We start from the raw sequence: 17648 nt of genomic DNA, 5'->3' as shown, positions 1-17648 counted from the left end.
TCAATGTGCCAGAATTATCTATTGACATGTTTTTCTCTAGCCAGCATTTGAGCATCTCAAAGGTAGTCACTATGTCTCATTCATCTTTGTGTATCCAATAGTTATCATCAATTATCCTCATTCTTGATGCAGAGTTGCTTCTCAAACATTTACTGAGTGAATGACTCTGTTCCTAACTTATATGCATAGGGTTATGAATCATTTTGTAGAGTATGCACATCATTATGGAAAGAATAGCCTAAAAATAACTTAAATTATATACATTGAACAGATTTTACTCAGAAATAGAGACCTAAAAGATGTATTAGAACATTACATGCCTTCACATAAGCATGTAAAGAAGTGACAAATATTGTCTTAGTGGCTAGCACGAGATTTCTCTTTAGAGAAGGAAATCCCTTGATAAGTCAATGCAAGATATATCAGTTCCAGGAATGAGATCTGGCTACCTTATAAAAGATGGACCAGGGTCCCAAGAATACCATCAGTGTGGAGGGTAACCCCAGCATCCTTGGCAGAACCAGCAAAATGATCCCTCACTAGACTGGTTTCTATAGCGCTTACTTCTGAGATCCATATTTTGGGAAATAAAGAGGAGTTTCCCTTGAAAGACGAAGATAATCCCTCAGATTTCACGTCTGAATCCACTTTGGAGACCCACCCTCTTAACCTCCAATAGGGTCCAATACCTTGGGTCAATCTATTCATGTGGTACTGTCAATCAAATGTGGTTCAAAGAGCACTCTAAATTATAAACAATGTGACACAACTGTGAATTTCCAGAAACCCCAGTGAGTGACATAACAGCCTGCCCTATGGTCCTCCTAGGGGATGAAGTTCTTTTAACATCTGGAAATATGTACTAAAGGGCCTAACAATAATCCTAGCAGCTACTAGCAGCAACTTCAGGTAACAATTAGGCACTGGTTTACTTATCATGTTGAGGCAGAGGCAGTAACACTCATCAAATATTCTATTTGCTCCCAACACTTCCTAACCTCTTTGCATCTTGATGAAGACATATGACTACTTCTGGCCAAAAACATGAGTGGAGAAAAGCCTGTGCATGATTCTCCAGTCTCTCGCTCTTCCCCTGCCATGATGTCTGAGTGGAGAGCTCTAATCCAAATGGTGCTGTTACAGGACTGCAGAGCCTACATCAATCCAGATACAGAGCCCACTGTCAACCACAATAATATGCTTCAGGAGCAAGAAATAAACTTTTGTATGTTAAACCACTGATATTTGGAGGTTGTTTATTACTGACAATGCAATTTAGCCTAGTCTGGCTAATACACATTATTCAAATATAGGGGTGGTTTTTTCTTCAGTTATCCTTAAATAATACTTCAACAGACATTTATTATCTACTATGTGCCAAGCACTCTACTGAATATTTAGGATATATCAGTTAACATTTTTAAAATGTTGTCCTTGTGGAGTTTATATTCTAATCAAGAAAATCACAATCACTATCAATAATCATGACCATTAAGTACAAAGAACGTTGACAAATAAAGGAGATACTGTCATAATATTATTAAGGACATTATTATTTATATGTGAGTTTTTCTTATTCACAAAATTAGAATATGCTTACTTTAGCTGAGTACATATTATATAATTGATTTACCTTTGGTTCAATATTTGCTTCAAATTATTTAAAATATGCAGCATTTTGAAAGGAGCACTAACAATTTTAACAATTTTGAAGAAAGGTGAATGAAGAAGCAAGCAGTCTACTGCTTAGCCAAAGGTCATTGTCATGCTAAATATAGTACAGGCTGTGCTCACTGAGAGAAGTCAGTCATCATCAGCTTCCAATCATTATTTGAAAGGCATTTAGAGGGCAAAGCCAGATTTCTTCTTCTCATTTGCTAAGATAAAACACTGATCCAAGTGTCTCAAATTCAAGTGCCTTTGGTTCCAGGAAAGTAGTAAAAGAGTAAAGTAAACCAGATTTTTTGTGTGTCAACTGCTAAAAATATAACTATTTTTTATTTAATTGAAATATCGTTTAACTATGTCTAATAATGCAAACATGTATTATAGCAGAGATTACATTTTAAATTGTACCTTAAATATACACATTGGCAGAATCAAGATGGCAGAGTAGGAGGACACAGAGTTCAAGTCTCCTCACAGCTAGGGCTCCTGCTAGATGCTGGTGGGGGACCTCGGACACCTAAGTTGATGGGAGGAATCCTCGCTCGATCAGGTAGGATGTGGGAGGGAAGGGGAAAGGCAAGGAAATATGGAGGTGGGATGGAACCAGCACCCCTGAGGGAGGCTGGGGGAGGGGAGAGGTTCCCATGCTCGGAAGGGCTCACTCAAGATGAGGAGGTCAGCGGGGATTGGAGGGGGATGTGGTGTCTCCCCTGCCCGCTTGGGCCCTGGAAATCCTGCTGGGATCCCAGGTCTTAATGCCCAGATCCCAAGGCCTCCTCCAGCCAGATGAGTCCCAGGCCTGAGCCTCCTCCCCCGACCAGGCCTCTTCTAGTTGCTTGGGTCCCAGGCCTGAGCCCCCCCATGTCCAACGCCTCTTCTGGCTGCATGGGTCCCAGGCCTAAGCCCCACCCCCACCAAAGCTTCCTCTGGCTGCATGGGTCCTGGCAGCCTGAGTGCCGTCCCTGACAGGGCCACCTCTGGCCACGTGGGTCCAGGTGGGTTGAGTGCCGCCCCACTCCAAGGCCTCCTCTGACTGTACTGGCCCCTGTGAGTGAACCGATGGAAGTCTGTACCCCAGCACTGGTGCTCTGGACCAGCTCCAGGAACAGACACTGGTGAGAGGAACACACGCAGAAGTGGGGCTGACACAGTGGGTCCAGAGACTTCCCTAGAGGTCTTGGAGGCCTACTGGGGAGGTGGGAGTAGGATGTAGGTCACCATTGGGACAAGAACATTGATAGAGGAGGTACCAGGGAATTTTTAATTTTTTTATTTTTCATTTCTTATTTTTTAATTTTTTAATATTTTTATCTTTTATTTTTATTCTTACTTTTTTACTTAATTAAAATTCTTTATGTTGTTTATTTTTTTGCTGTTCTGTTTTGTTTTGTTGTTGTTGTTTAATTGTTATTTTTCTAGTATATTTTTTAGTTTTTATTCTTTGTTATTGTTATGCTCTTTTCTGTTTGTTGATTTTTTTCTTTTCTTCTCTTCTTTTTTTTTTTTTTTTTCTTTTGCCTCTCCGCTCAGCCTGCAGGCTCTTGGTTCTCAGGGCAGTGGTCAGGCCTAAGTGCCTGTGTTGGGAGTACCAAGCCCAAGTGCTGGACTAACAGAGAACTTCAGGTCCCAGGGAATATTAATTGGTGTGAGGTCTCCCAGAAGTTCTCATCTCAGCACCAAGACCTGGCTCCACCCAACTGCCTGCAAACTCCAGGGCTGGATGCCTTAGGGCAAACAACCAGCAAGAAAGAAACACAGCCCCACCCATCAAAAAAAAATGAAATGATAAAAAAAAAATTAGGAAGGAGCAAAAAAAAAACATACAAAACCAAATAAATGAAGAGGAAATAGGCAACCTACCTGAAAAAGAATTCAGAGGAATGATAGTAAAGATGATCCAAAAACTTGGAAATAGAATGGAGCAACAGATCAAGAAAATACAAAATATGTATAATAAGGGCCTAGAAGAACTAAAGAACAAAAAGTGATGCACAACACAATAACTGAAATGAAAAATACTCTAGAAGGAATCAATAGCAGAATAACTGAGAGACAAGAACAATAAGTAAGCTGGAAGACAGAATAGTGGACATAACTGCTGAGGAGCAGAATAAAGAAAAAAGACAGAAAAGAAATGAGGACAGTCTCAGAGACCTCTGGGACAACATTAAAGGCACCAGCATTCGAATTATCTTGCTCTTTCATCTGCTGTGTGTTTTCTGTCTTCTCATTTTGCTTAATTTACAGTTTTTGTGGTCTCCTTTCCACAGGCTGCTGGTTCGTAGTTCCCTTTGTTTTTGGTGTTTGCCCCCAGTGGGTGAGGTCGGTTCAGTGGGTTGTGCAGGCTTCCTGGTGTAGGGGACTGGTGCCTGTGTTTTGGTGGATGAAGCTGGATCTTGTCTTTCTGGTGGGCAGGACCACGTCTGGTGGCGTGTTTTGGGGTGTCTTGACCTTATGATTTTATGCAGCCTCTCTGCTAATGGGTGATGTTGTGTTCCTGTCTTGCTAGTTGTTGGCACAGGGTGTCCAGCACTGTAGCTTGCTGGTGGTTGAGTGGAGCTGGGTCTTAGCATTGAGATGGAGATCTCTGGGAGAGCTTTTGATGTTTGACATTACATGGAGCCGGGAGGTCTCTGGTGGACCAACGTCCGGAACTCAGCTCTCCCACCTCAGAGGCAGAGACCTGACACCCGGCCGGAGCACCAAGACCTTGTCAGCCACACGGCTCAGAAGAAAAGGGAGAAATAAAGAAAGCAAAATAATAAAATAATTACAGTAAAGAATTAAAAAATTATTAAAATTAAAAAAAATTAAAAAGTAATAAAAAAAAAAAGAGAACAACCAACCCAAAAAACAAATCCACCAATGATAACAAGGGCTAAAAAGTATCATAAGGAAAAAACAAAACAAAACAAAAAAACAGAAAAACGGACAGACAAAACCCTAGGACAAATGGTAATAGCAAACCTATACAGACAAAATCACACAAAGAAGCATACACATACACACTCATAAAAAGAGAAAAAGCAAAAAGTTATATATATATATATATATATATATATATATATATATATATATATATATATATATATATATATATATATGGAAGAGGCAACCAAATCGATTAACAAATCTACCAAGGATAATGAACTCTAAATACTAAAGTAAGATAAACATAAAACCAGAAACAAATTAGATGCAGAAAGTAAACCCCACGTCTACAGCTGCTCCCGAAGTCCATCACTTCAATTTTGGGATGATTCATTTTCTATTCAGGTATTCCAGAGATGAAGGGTACATCAAGTTGATTGTGGAGATTTACTCCACTGCTCCTGAGTCTGCTATGAGAAATTTCCCTTTCTCTTGTTTGTTCACACAGTTCCTGGGGTTCAGCTTTGGATTTGGCCCAAATCTGCGTGTAGGTCACCTGAAGGCATCTGTTCCTGCCACGGCAGGATGGGGTTAAAGGAGCAGCAGATTCAGGAGCTATGGCTCACTCAGGCCGGGGGGTGGGGAGGGGTATGGAATGCCAGGCGAGCCTGTGGCTGCAAGGCTGGCGTGACGTTGCAACAGCCTGAGGCATGCTGTGTGTTCTCCTGGGGAAGTTGTCCCTGGATCACAGGACCCTGGCAGTGGTGGGCTACACAGGTTCCCAAGAGAGGAGGTGTGGATAGGGACCTGTGCTTGCACACAGGCTTCTTGGTGGCTGCAGCAGCAGCCTTAGTGTCTCATGCCCTTCTCTGGTGTCCTGCACTGATAACCATGGCTCACTCCCCTCTCTGGAGCTCGTTTTGGGGATGCTCTGAATCTCCTCACCTCACACACCCTGAAACAATGGTCTCTTGCCTCTTAGGCAGTTCCAGACTTTTTCCTGGACTCCCTCTTGGCTAGCTGTGTCACACTAGTCCCCTTCAGTTTGTGTTCACGCAGCTAACCCCAGTCTTCTCCCTGGGATCTGACCTCCAAAGCCCGAGCCTCAGCTCCCAGTCCCCATCCGCCCTGGTGGGTGAGCAAACAAGCCTCTCAGGCTGGTGAGTGCTGGTGGCACTGATCCTCTGTGCGGGAATCTATCCACTTTGCCCTATGCACCCCTGTTGCTGCACTCTCCTCCGTGGCACCCAAGCTTCCCCCTGGCCCAGTGCCTGTCTCCACCAGTGAAGGGGATTCCTAGTGTATTTAAACTTTTCCTCCTTCACAGCTCCCTCCCAGAGGTGCAGGTCCCATCCCTATTTTTTTGTCTTTGTTTTTTCTTTTTTTTTTTCTCCTACCCAGGTACTTGGGGAGTTTCTTGCCTTTTGGGAGATCTGAGGTCTTCTGCCAGCGTTCAGTAGGTGTTCTGTAGTAGTTGTTCCACATGTAGATGTATTTTTGATGTATTTGTGGGGAGGAAGGTGATCTCCACATCTTACTTCTCCATCTTGAAAGTCTCTCCCAACTGTAAATATTTACACACCCAACATAGGAGCACCTCTATATACATAAGACAAATGCTAACAACCATAAAAGGGGAAGCCGACAGTAACACAATAATAGCAGGGGACTTTAACACCACACTTACACCAATGGACAGATCATCCAGAAAGAAAATTAATCAGGAAACACAGCTTTAAATGACACAACAGAGCAGGTAGACTTAATTGATATTTATAGGACATTCCATCCAAAAGCAGCACAATACAACTTCTTCTTAAGTGCACACGGAACATTCTCCAGGATAGATTGCATCTTAGGTTACAAATTAAGCCTTGGTTAATTTAAGAAAATTGAAATTGTATCAAGCATCTTTTCTGACCACAACACTATGAGATTAGAAATTAATTACAGGAAAAAAAACTAAAAAAAACAAAAACACATGGAGACTAAACAATATGCTACTAAGTAACCAAAAGATAACCAAAGAAATCAAACAGGAAATCAAAATATACCCAGAAACAAATGACAATGAAAACACAATGACCAAACCTATGGGATGCAGCAAAAGCAGCCTTCAAATGAAATTTTACAGAATTCAATCCTACCTCAAGAACAAGAAAAACCTCAGATAAAAAACCTAATCTTACACCTAAAGCAACTAGAGAAAGAAGAACAAACAAAACCCAAAGTTAGTAGAAGGAAAGAAATCATAAAAATTAGAGTGGAAATAAATGAAATAGAAACAAAGAAAACAATAGCAAAAATCAATGAAACTAAAAGCTTGTTCTTTGAGAAGATAAACAAAATTGATAAATGCTTAGTGAGACTCATCAAGAAAAAAAGGCAGAGGATTCAAATCAGTAAAATTAGAAATGAAAAAAGAGAAAATATAACTGACACCACAGAAATACAAAGGATCCTAAGAGACTACTACAAGCAACAATATGCTAATAAATTGGACAATCTGGTAGAAATGGACAAATTCTTAGAAAGGCACAACCTTCCAAGACTGAACCAGGAAAAAATAGAAAATATGAACAGACCAATCACAAGTAATGAAATTCAAACTGTGATTTAAAATTTTCCAACAAACAAAAGTCCAGGACCAGATGACTTCACAGGTGAATTCTATGAAACATTTAGAGAAGAGCTAACACCGATCCTTCCCAAACTCTTCCAAAAAATTGCAGAGGAAGGAACACTCCCAAGCTCATTCTACAAAGCCACCATCCCCCTGATAACAAAACCAGACAAAAATATCACAAAAAAAGAAAACTATAGACCAACATCACTGATGAACATTGATGCAAAAATCTTCAACCAGGTACTAGCAAACAGAATTCAACAGCACATTAAAATAATCATACAGTGAGATCAAGTGGGATTTATCCCAGGGATGCAACGATTCTTCAATATATGCAAATCAATCAATGTGATACACCATATTAACAAATTAAAGATAAAAACCATACAATCATCTCAATAGATGCAGAAAAAGCTTTTAACAAAATTCAACACCAGTTTATGATAAAAAACTCTCCAGAAAGTGGGCCTAGAGGGAACCTACCTCAACATAATAAAGGCCACATATGACAAACCCACAGCAAGCATCATTCTCAATGGTGAAAAACTGAAAGCATTTCCTCTAAAATCAGGAACAAGACACTGATGTCTACTCTTGCCACTCTTATTCAACAGAGTTTTGGAATTCCTAGCCATGGCAATCAGAGAAGAAAAAGAAATGAAAGGAATACAAATTGGAAAAGAAGAAGTAAAACTGTCACTGTTTACAGATGACATGATACCATACATAGAAAATCCTGAAGAAGCCACCAGAAAACTACAAGAGCTAATCAATGAATCGGGTAAAGTTGCAGGATACAAAGTTAATGCACAGAAATCACTTGTATTCCTATACACTAATAATGAAAGATCAGAAGGAGAAATTAAGGAAACAATCCCATTTACCATCACAACAAAAAGAATAAAATACCTAGAAATAAACCTGCCTAAGGAGGCAAAAGAGCTATACTCAGAAAACTATAAGACACTGATGAAAGAAATCAAAGATGACAAAAACAGTTGGAGAGATATACCACGTTCTTAAATTGGAAGAACTGATATTGTGAAAATGACTATACTACCCAAAGTAATCTACAAATTCAACAAAATTCCTATCAAATTTCCAGTGACATTCTTCTCAGAATTAGAACAAAAAATTTTACAATTTATATGTAAGCACAAAAGACCCTGAATAGCCATAACAATACTGAGAGAGAAAAATGGGTGGAGGAATCAGGCACCCTGACTTCAGACTATACTACAAAGGTACAGTAATCAAGACAGTATGGTACTGGCACAAAAACAGAAATATAGATCAATGCAACAGGATAGAAAGGCCAGAGATTAACCCACGCACCTATGGTCACCTAATCTATGACAAAGGTGGCAAAAATATACAATGGAGAAAAGACAGTCTCTTCAGTAAATGATGCTGAGAAAACAGGACAGCTACATGTAAAAGAATGAAATTAAAACACTCCCTAACACCATACACAAAAATAAACTCCAAATGGATTAAAGACCTGAATGTAAGACCAGACACTATAAAACTCTTAGAAGAAAACATAGTCAGAACACTCTTTGATGTAAATCACAGCAGATCTTTTTTGGCCCACCTCCTCTACAGTAATGAAAATAAAAACAAAAAAAAAATGGAACCTAATTAAACTTAAAAGATTTTGCACAGCAAAGGAAACCATAAATGAGATTAAAAGACAACTCTCAGAAATGGAGAAAATATTTGCAAATGAAGAAACTGACAAAGGATTAATCTCCAAAATATACAAAGAGCTCATGCAGCTCAATATCAATAAAAAACAAACAACCCAATCAAAAAATAGGCAGAAGACCTAAGTAGACATTTCTCCAAAGAAGACATACAGATAGCCAACAAACACATGAAAGGATCCTCAACATCACTATTTATTAGAAAAATGCAAATCAAAACTACAGTGAGGTGTCACCTCACATTGGTCAGAATGACCATCATTTAAAAATCTACAAACAATAAATGCTGGCGAGAGCGTGGAGAAAAGAGGACCCTCTTGCGCTGTTGGTGGGAATGTAAGTTGATACAGCCACTGTGGAGAACAGTATGGAGGTGCCTTAAAAAACTAAAAATAGAACTACCATATGACCCAGCAATACTGCTACTGGGCATATACCCAGAGAAAACAATAATTCAAAAAGACACATGCACCCCAATGTTCATTGCAGCACTATTTACAATAGCCAGGACATGGAAGCAACATAAATGTCCATCGACAGATGAATGGATAAAGAAGATGTGGTACATATATACAATAGAATATTACTCAGCCATAAATGAGTGAAATTGGGTCATTTGTAGAGACATGGATGGACCTAGAGTCTGTTATACAGAGGGAAGTCAGTCAGAAAGAGAAAAACAAATATTGTATATTAATACATATATGTGGATTCTAGAAAAATGGTACAGATGAACCTATTTGCAGAGCAGGAATAGAGAAGCAGACATAGAGAATGGACATGTGGACATGGGATGAGGAAAGGGGGTGAGATGAATTGGGAGATTGAGATTGACATAAATTTACTACCATGTGTAAACAGATAGCTAGTGAGAACCTGCTGTATAGCACAGGGAGCTCAGCTTGGTACTCTGTGATGTCCTAGATGGTTGGGATGGGGAGGGGCTTGGGAAGGAGGTCCAAGAGGCAGCGGATATATTCATACATGTACATATACAGCAGAAACTAACACAACATATTAAAGCAACTATACCCCAATTTTAAATATATATATATATACACACTTTAAAAAACTGGGGCTACTAAGTATTATATTTCTCTTTCCCAATTCATTGCTTCTTTGATTTAGAACTGGAAAATTCACCCTTTTACTTCTACACCAAGATGACTGTGTCTAGTTGTGTGTTTTACATTGCTACATGCAGTACAGAATTCAGCCTTGAATCCTTTATTGGGGAGTTTTATTTAGCTTTATTCAGAAAAGAAAATAGCTGTTCACAAACATAAGTACATCTGGGCACCTATAAAATCTTTACAGAATGATTTTACCATTAAGAAAACTACCTTACAGAGATATTTGTAGAATTCTAGTATTCTAGAACTTCTATTTAGTTTTCAGAAACATTTCTGTAGCTCAGAAACTTCCATTTGAAGCTCTTTGTTCACATGATTAAAGTTAATTGTGAGAGCTTAATTTGACTGAAATTGAATATTAGCACGTATTTATAAACTGTGAAATCAGAGAATATTTTCTGGAATCCAGTTCATACTTGGAGAATGTAGTTTAAGCTACAGTTGTCGCTTCTAGAGTCACAATCAGAGGAATGCAAATCTCCATTTTCCTTGTCAGATGTTTCCCAAAGACACAATTTTACTTGAAATGGGCACATAAAATCATTGGTAACCACTTGTGAAGGTCTTTTCAAGGTGTTTAGATGAGTTGTAACATCAACCAAAAAGGCGAAGATTCATCCCTCAGTCTCTGGTGAGCTGAAGCAGAAATTTTCCCAAGACGACATGAGCAAGTCAATTTCTTTCAACTCTTAAAAATAAGAAATTTCAATACAACTAAAATGACTCAACCAAGTCACCTAGCCTCTGCATACACATTAGACAACTTATTTGATTGTGTTTCTAGGACATCAAGTAAACATTGAGTTATCTACCTTTCAGCCTCAGGATCTTCTTATCTTACTTCAAATGAAGACAGGCTTCATTTTTTAAAAAATCATTTGGTACAAAGTAATTCTTGGAAAATTGTAATGTGTCCCTCAAAATTTTAGCACCTGAAATTTTCATCTCAGAAGGAGTTTGGTATTAACATAGACTTTCATGGAGACACTATCTAATATTAGTGTCACTCCCTAATATTTCTTGGCCAGTTTTCATTAAGTATTTCAAAGCTTTCCTCAACACAGATACTTTGTTTGTGAATGTTGTGCCTCTCATGTGTTTTATGTCCAAAATTTCTTCAGTCTCATTTATATTCTCATTTACAACACATACAAATATAGCTAACCAGATGGTATTTGTTACATTTGGGCTTTCATCAGCTACAATAGAACATGACATAAAAATTTCAACTTCCTCCAATGTATTTTTAAGTTGTTGCCATTTCTTCAACACTCTGAGCTCACATTTCTTATTGGAATTAAATCTTAATGACAATTTAAATGATTGTTTAGGACACATAATTTCTTCTGTTTTTAACAAGGTAATTTTTGTAGGTAATACCTAACTGATTTTATGGCAATTTTACTCAGATTTTTTAAATTCAAAAACAAGCTCAGTAAGAACTTTAGAACCTCTTCTCAGATCATTAAGTTTCTCACCAAACAAAATTTCCATATATCAATCATATTTTTTATTATGGTTGCTTACATAATAGTACTTTAAGTTGTGTTTTTGGACAAAAACTCATTTTATATATTAAAAACACAGGAATAATCTTCACATTTGGAAAGAATTGTGCTCTCTCTCATATGCTACCCTCTCAGCTTATCATTTGTTTTCCCTTTTTTGATAAAGATACAAGTAGAAGAAATTATTTTTCTTTTTCTCTACAAAATAGTAATAGAAATGCAATTATATAAGGCAACTGAAATTCAGTCTCCTTATCAGGGATTCAAAAAGGAAACTATGTTTCACTCTGTTTCTGATACTTAGCTTGAGAATTTGTGCCAGTGATGCCAAATCTTCTGATTTTTCAACAGAAAGCAAAAATCTGGAATTTTCTGTAAAAGTGGCCAATTTTTACATTTTGAGAAATAATTCAAAATGTGTTTAAAACAGTGTTCAAAATAAGCTGACGCTGGTGGGGGGAGGGATGAATTAAGGGTTTGGGATTAACAAGTACAAACCACTGTATATAAAATAGACAAACAACAAGGTCCTACTGTATAGCATAGGAAACTATATTCAATATCTTGTAATAAACTATAATGGAAAAGAATATGAGAATATATATATATATATATATAGAGAGAGAGAGAGAGAGAGAGAGATGAATCACTTTGGTGTACACCAGCAACTAACACAACATTGTAAATTAACTATACTTCAATTAAAAAACAAAAAAAGAAAATCTGACACTGCATTCGGCCCATGGCTGGTTTGTGGTCTCTGTGCTGAGTCAAGTTTTCATACTGTGTGAATTCAGACCCTTGCCCAAGTGCCCTATATCTTGCTAACCTCAAATTTAGCTGCAGATCCTGATTGCATAAATTAAATAAATCAATTATGAATAGCTATTATTCATCAAAAACACTGCTTGGCATTCAAAGCAATAGTGAAACTGTGAATTCATTCAATAACTTATATACATTACCTTAATATACTATCATCAATAAACACTGAAATATTCCAATGTGTAAATTTTAATAAAGAATAGTATTTCAATCATGGCCTATATATCCTGCCTTACAAATGGATGGAAGAAAGATCAACATATTATCCTTTCTTCATTAAAACACATGCTGTTAAAAACAGCTAGAAGAGCGTTTTCATTACAAGTCCTGCCTGATAGTTCTTACAAATCCAGATTCATGCACAAAGAATATCAGATTTTGTATCCTATGAGAAATCAGTGTGCAAGGAGTTGGCCACCTGAAATTCTCCTCCAAATAGAAAGCCAAACTAGCAAATAAATTGTTGAATCATAATGAACTATCTGTAATGTCATCAAACTCAACTGTAATTTTAAATGTAAACACCTAGGACCAGTGTGGTTGAGGAGAGAAAATCTTTAGAAAAGGCCTGGTAATTCAACTTGAAGAACTAAAGGGTAAAGAGTAAAACATAGAGTTGATAATATGTATTACATATACATATTAACTGTTTGTCTCAGAAAGACAGAGCATATTAAGTAGTATATAAAAAATAGGTCTTGAAAACTTACACTTCCCATTAAATATCAGGATCCAAGAATATCTTCTCCTAAATTCAGAGAGCCTTATTCATCATTAAATGTTTAGTTTCAAGGAAGATATAGTGTCATACAAAAAGAACTGATCAATGTGATAATCCCTTCCTTCTAAGACAAGGTTTTATTTGGGGTCCGTGGACAGGCAATAGTGATATTCATGAAGCCCCTGAAATTATGTAAAAATTTCGTGTATGTAAAATTTTCTAAGGAAAGAGCTTATAGTTTTCATAACATGTTTAAGACAATTAACACCAATTAGTATGAAATTATTATTATGGTAGGAGCTGGAATCAGAGAAAGAATTTGATCAGTATTTCTCATTAGAATCTAAGATAACAAAACCCTATTTTTAAAAAAATAACTTTCAAATAAGTCATTATTAATTATTTGGCTAGGTCCTCAGTAAATATGCAGTAAAGTATTATGACTGTCCAATAAATTCATTAGAAAAGGTTGTGGAATGTTGAAAAACATAGGGATTGAGGAGACAGACAGATGTATGCTTTATCCAAGTTCTGCCACTAATTAGCTACATGACAAAGAACAAGGTATTTAAACTCTCTGAACCCCTGTTCTTTCTTCTGTCAAAGATAATAAAAAGTCATATCTCAAAATGACTACCTTAAAGAGTTTAAGAAGAATTCCTACTACCTGGCACCTAGTAAGAATTCACTAACAGTCTTTCTTATTGAATAAATGCTCTTCATAATTGCCTAAAATATCCAGACCATTCATTCTCAGTAACTGAGAAGGCCAGAGGTAGGTAACTTGTAAAAATGTTCATAGGATACAAAAACACCTCAAAGAAATGCAAATCAAAACTACAATGAGATATCATCTCACACCAGTCAGAATGGCCATCATCAAAAAGTCTACAAACAATAAATGCTGGAGAGGGTGTGGAGAAAAGGGAACCCTCTTGCACTGTTGGTGGGAATGTAAATTGATACAGACACTATGGAGAACAGTATGGAGGTTCCTTATAAAACTAAAAATAGAACTACCATATGACCCAGCAATCCCACTACTGGACATATACTCTGAGAAAACCATAATTCAAAAAGTCATGTACCACAATGTTCACTGCAGCACTATTTACAATAGCCAGGATATGTTATCAACCTAAGTGCCCATCGATAGATGAATGGATAAAGAAGATGTGGCACATATATACAATGGAATATTACTCAGCCAGAAAAAGAAACGAAATTGAGTTATTTGTAGTGAGGTGGATGGACCTAGAATCTGTCATACAGAGTGAAGTAAGTCAGAAAGAGAAAAACAAATGCCGTATGCTAACACATATATATGGAATCTAAAAAACAACAACAACAAAATGGTCATGAAGAACCTAGGGCAAGACGGGAATAAAGATGCAGACCTACTAGAGAATGGAATTGAGGATACGGGGATGGGGAAGGGTAAGATGGGACAAAGTGAGAGAGTAGCATGGACATATATACACTACCAAATGTAAAATAGATAGCTAGTTGGAAGCAGCTGTGTAGAACAGAGAGATCAGCTCGGTGCTTTGTGTCCACCTAGAGGGGTGGGATAGGGAGGATGGGAGGGCGGGAGATGCAAGAGGGAAGAGATATGGGGATATGTGTATATGTATAACTGATTCACTTTGTTATAAAGCAGAAACTAACACACCATTGTAAAGCAGTTATACTCCATAAAGATGTTAAAAAGAAAAAAACACCTCCAAAGTATCCACCAAAATGAACAAAAAAAAAATGAGCCCCTCAGGTAAAAAAATGGAAACACAACATTTGCACCCAGATTTCAGTTGGTACATGCAGCACACAAAATGAAATGGAGCTTTGTAACCTCAAAAAACTCACTACTACTCATGGAGTGGACAAGTATAAGGTGAGGTCTGAGGGCAAAACTATAATACAACCATAGTAGCTCCCAGTGCCTGCCAGAGAGGAAACTTCTGTTAACCTATGAAGTAAGAAACTAAGGATCAATATTGTAAGTGTATACGCAGCCAAATCCTCACTATTTAAGAGACTATATTTTTTCTACTTCAGAGGAATTAAAATATTCTTTCTTTTATAAATCTATGATAATAGTAAATAGTAACTTTTCAATTAACTTATATAGTGATTTTAAAATTAATAAAACTATGTCTTTCTCCAATTTAAAAAACTTTTTTTTTCTGTAAAAAGGTCTAGAACTACTAATCTGCAGAACAGCTAGGGGACATCATACCTGATAACATTAATTATCAATTAATCTAAGTTAATCATTTTAATCATTATTAATATGATCAGGCAACAGAAGGTCCTCAAAAATAGAAAGAAAATCAGAAGCCAAAGAAGAAAGTGACCAAGCTGGGTGATCAAAACAAATAACCACCAGTGAATATTTAATTCTGGAAACAAGAGAGAACTTTTAAAAAATTCTAAGTAAAATTCTCACTGAGATGTGAGAAGATAAGATTGTGTTGTATGTTTTTTTTTAAAGTACCTATTTTTTTATTTCATTCTTTTAACATCTTAATTGGAGTATAATTGCTTTACAATGGTGTGTTAGTTTCTGCTGTATAACAAAGTGAATCAGCTATACATATACATGTATCCCCATATCTCCTCCCTCTTGTGTCTCCCTCCCACCCTCCCTATCCCACCACTCTAAGTGGACACAAAGCACCGAGCTGATCTCCCTGTTCTATGCAGCTACTTCCCACTAGCTATCTATTTTACATTTGGTAGTGTATATATGTCCATGCTACTCTCTCATTTCGTCCCAGCTTACACTCCCCCCTCCCTGTGTCCTCAGGTCCTTTCTCTACATCTGCATCTTTATTCCTGTCCTGCCCCTAGGTTCTTCAGAATTTTTTTTTTTTTTAGATTCCATATATATGTGTTAGCATACGGCATTTGTTTTTATCTTTCTGACTTACCTCACTCTGTATGACAATCTCTAGGTCCATCCACCTCACTACAAATAACTCAATTTTGTTTCTTTTTATGGCTGAGTAATATTCCATTGTATATATGTGCCACATCTTCTTTATCCATTCATCTATTGATGGACACTTAGGTTGCTTCCATGTCCTGACTATTGTAAATAGAGCTGCAATGAACATTATGGTACATGACTTTTTTTGAATTATGGTTTTCTCAGGGTATATGCCCAGTAGTGGGATTGCTGGGTCACATGGTAGTTCTATTTTTAGTTCTTTAAGACTTCCATACTGTTCTCCATAGTAGCTGTATCAATTTACATTCCCACCAACAGTGCAGGAGGGTTGTTCTCTTTTCTCCACACCCTCTCCAGCATTTATTGTTTGTAGATTTTTTGATGATGGCCATTCTGACCTTGTGAAGTAATACCTCATTGTAGTTTTTTTTTTAATATGGTTTTTTAATTAATTAATTAATTTTATTTATTGATTTTTGGCTGCATTGGGTCTTTGTTGCTGTGCACGGGCTTTCTCTAATTGCAGTGAGCAGGGGCTACTCTTCATTGTGGTGCATGGGTTTCTCAAAGGGTAGCCTCTCTTGTTGCAGAGCACAGGCTCTAGACATCCTGGCTTCAGGAGTTGTGGCTCATGGGCTCTGGTGTGCAGGCTCAGTAGATGTGGAGCATGGGCTTAGTTGTTCTGCAGCATGTGGGATCTTCCCAGACAGGGGCTTGTATCTGTGTCCCCTGCATTGGCAGGCGGATTCTTAACCACTGTGCCACCAGGGAAGACCTTCATTGTAGTTTTGATGTGTGTTTCTCTAATGATTAGTGATGTTGAGCATCCTTTCATGTGTTTGTTGGCAATCTGTATATTTTCTTTGAATAAATGTCTATTTAGGTCTTCTGCCCATTTCTGGATTGGGTTCTTTGCTTTGTTGATATTGAGCTGCATAAGCTGTTTGTATATTTTGGAGATTAATTCTTTGTCAGTTGCTTCATTTGCAAATATTTTCTCCATTTCTGAGGGTTGTCTTCTCATCTGGTTTATGGTTTCCTTTGTTGTGCAAAAGCTTTTAAGTTTCATTAGGTCCCATTTGTTTATTTTTGTTTTTATTGTGATTTCTCTAGGAGGTGGGTAAAAAGCATCTTTCTGTGATTTATGTCATAGAGTGTTCTGCTTATATTTTCCTCTAAGAGTTTTATAGTGTCTGGACTTGCATTTAGGTCTTTAATCCATTTTGAGTTTATTTTTGTGTATGGTGTTAGGGAGTGTTCTAATTTCATTCTTTTACATGTAGCTGTCCAGTTTTCCCAGCACCACTTATTTAAGAGGCTGTCTTTCTCCATTTTATATTCTTGCCTCCATATCAAAAATAAGGTGACCATATGTGCATGGGTTTATCTCTGGGCTTTCTATCCTGTTCCAGTGATCTATATGTCTATTTTTGTGCCAGTACCATACTGTCTTGATTACTGTAGATTTGTATTATAGTCTGAAGTCTAGGAGCCTGACTCCTCCAGCTCCGTTTTTCTTTTTCAAGATTGCTTTCGCTGTTCGGGATCTTATGTGTTTCCATACAAACTGTGAAATTTTTTGTTCTAGCTCTGTGAAAAATGCCATTGGTAGTTGGATAGGGATTGCATTGAATCTGTAG

The sequence above is a fragment of the Balaenoptera physalus genome (genome assembly GCF_965194825.1).
Source record: "Balaenoptera physalus genome assembly, chromosome: 17".
NCBI classification, from domain to species: domain Eukaryota; kingdom Metazoa; phylum Chordata; class Mammalia; order Artiodactyla; family Balaenopteridae; genus Balaenoptera; species Balaenoptera physalus.
This window is presented reverse-complemented; position numbering follows the sequence as displayed.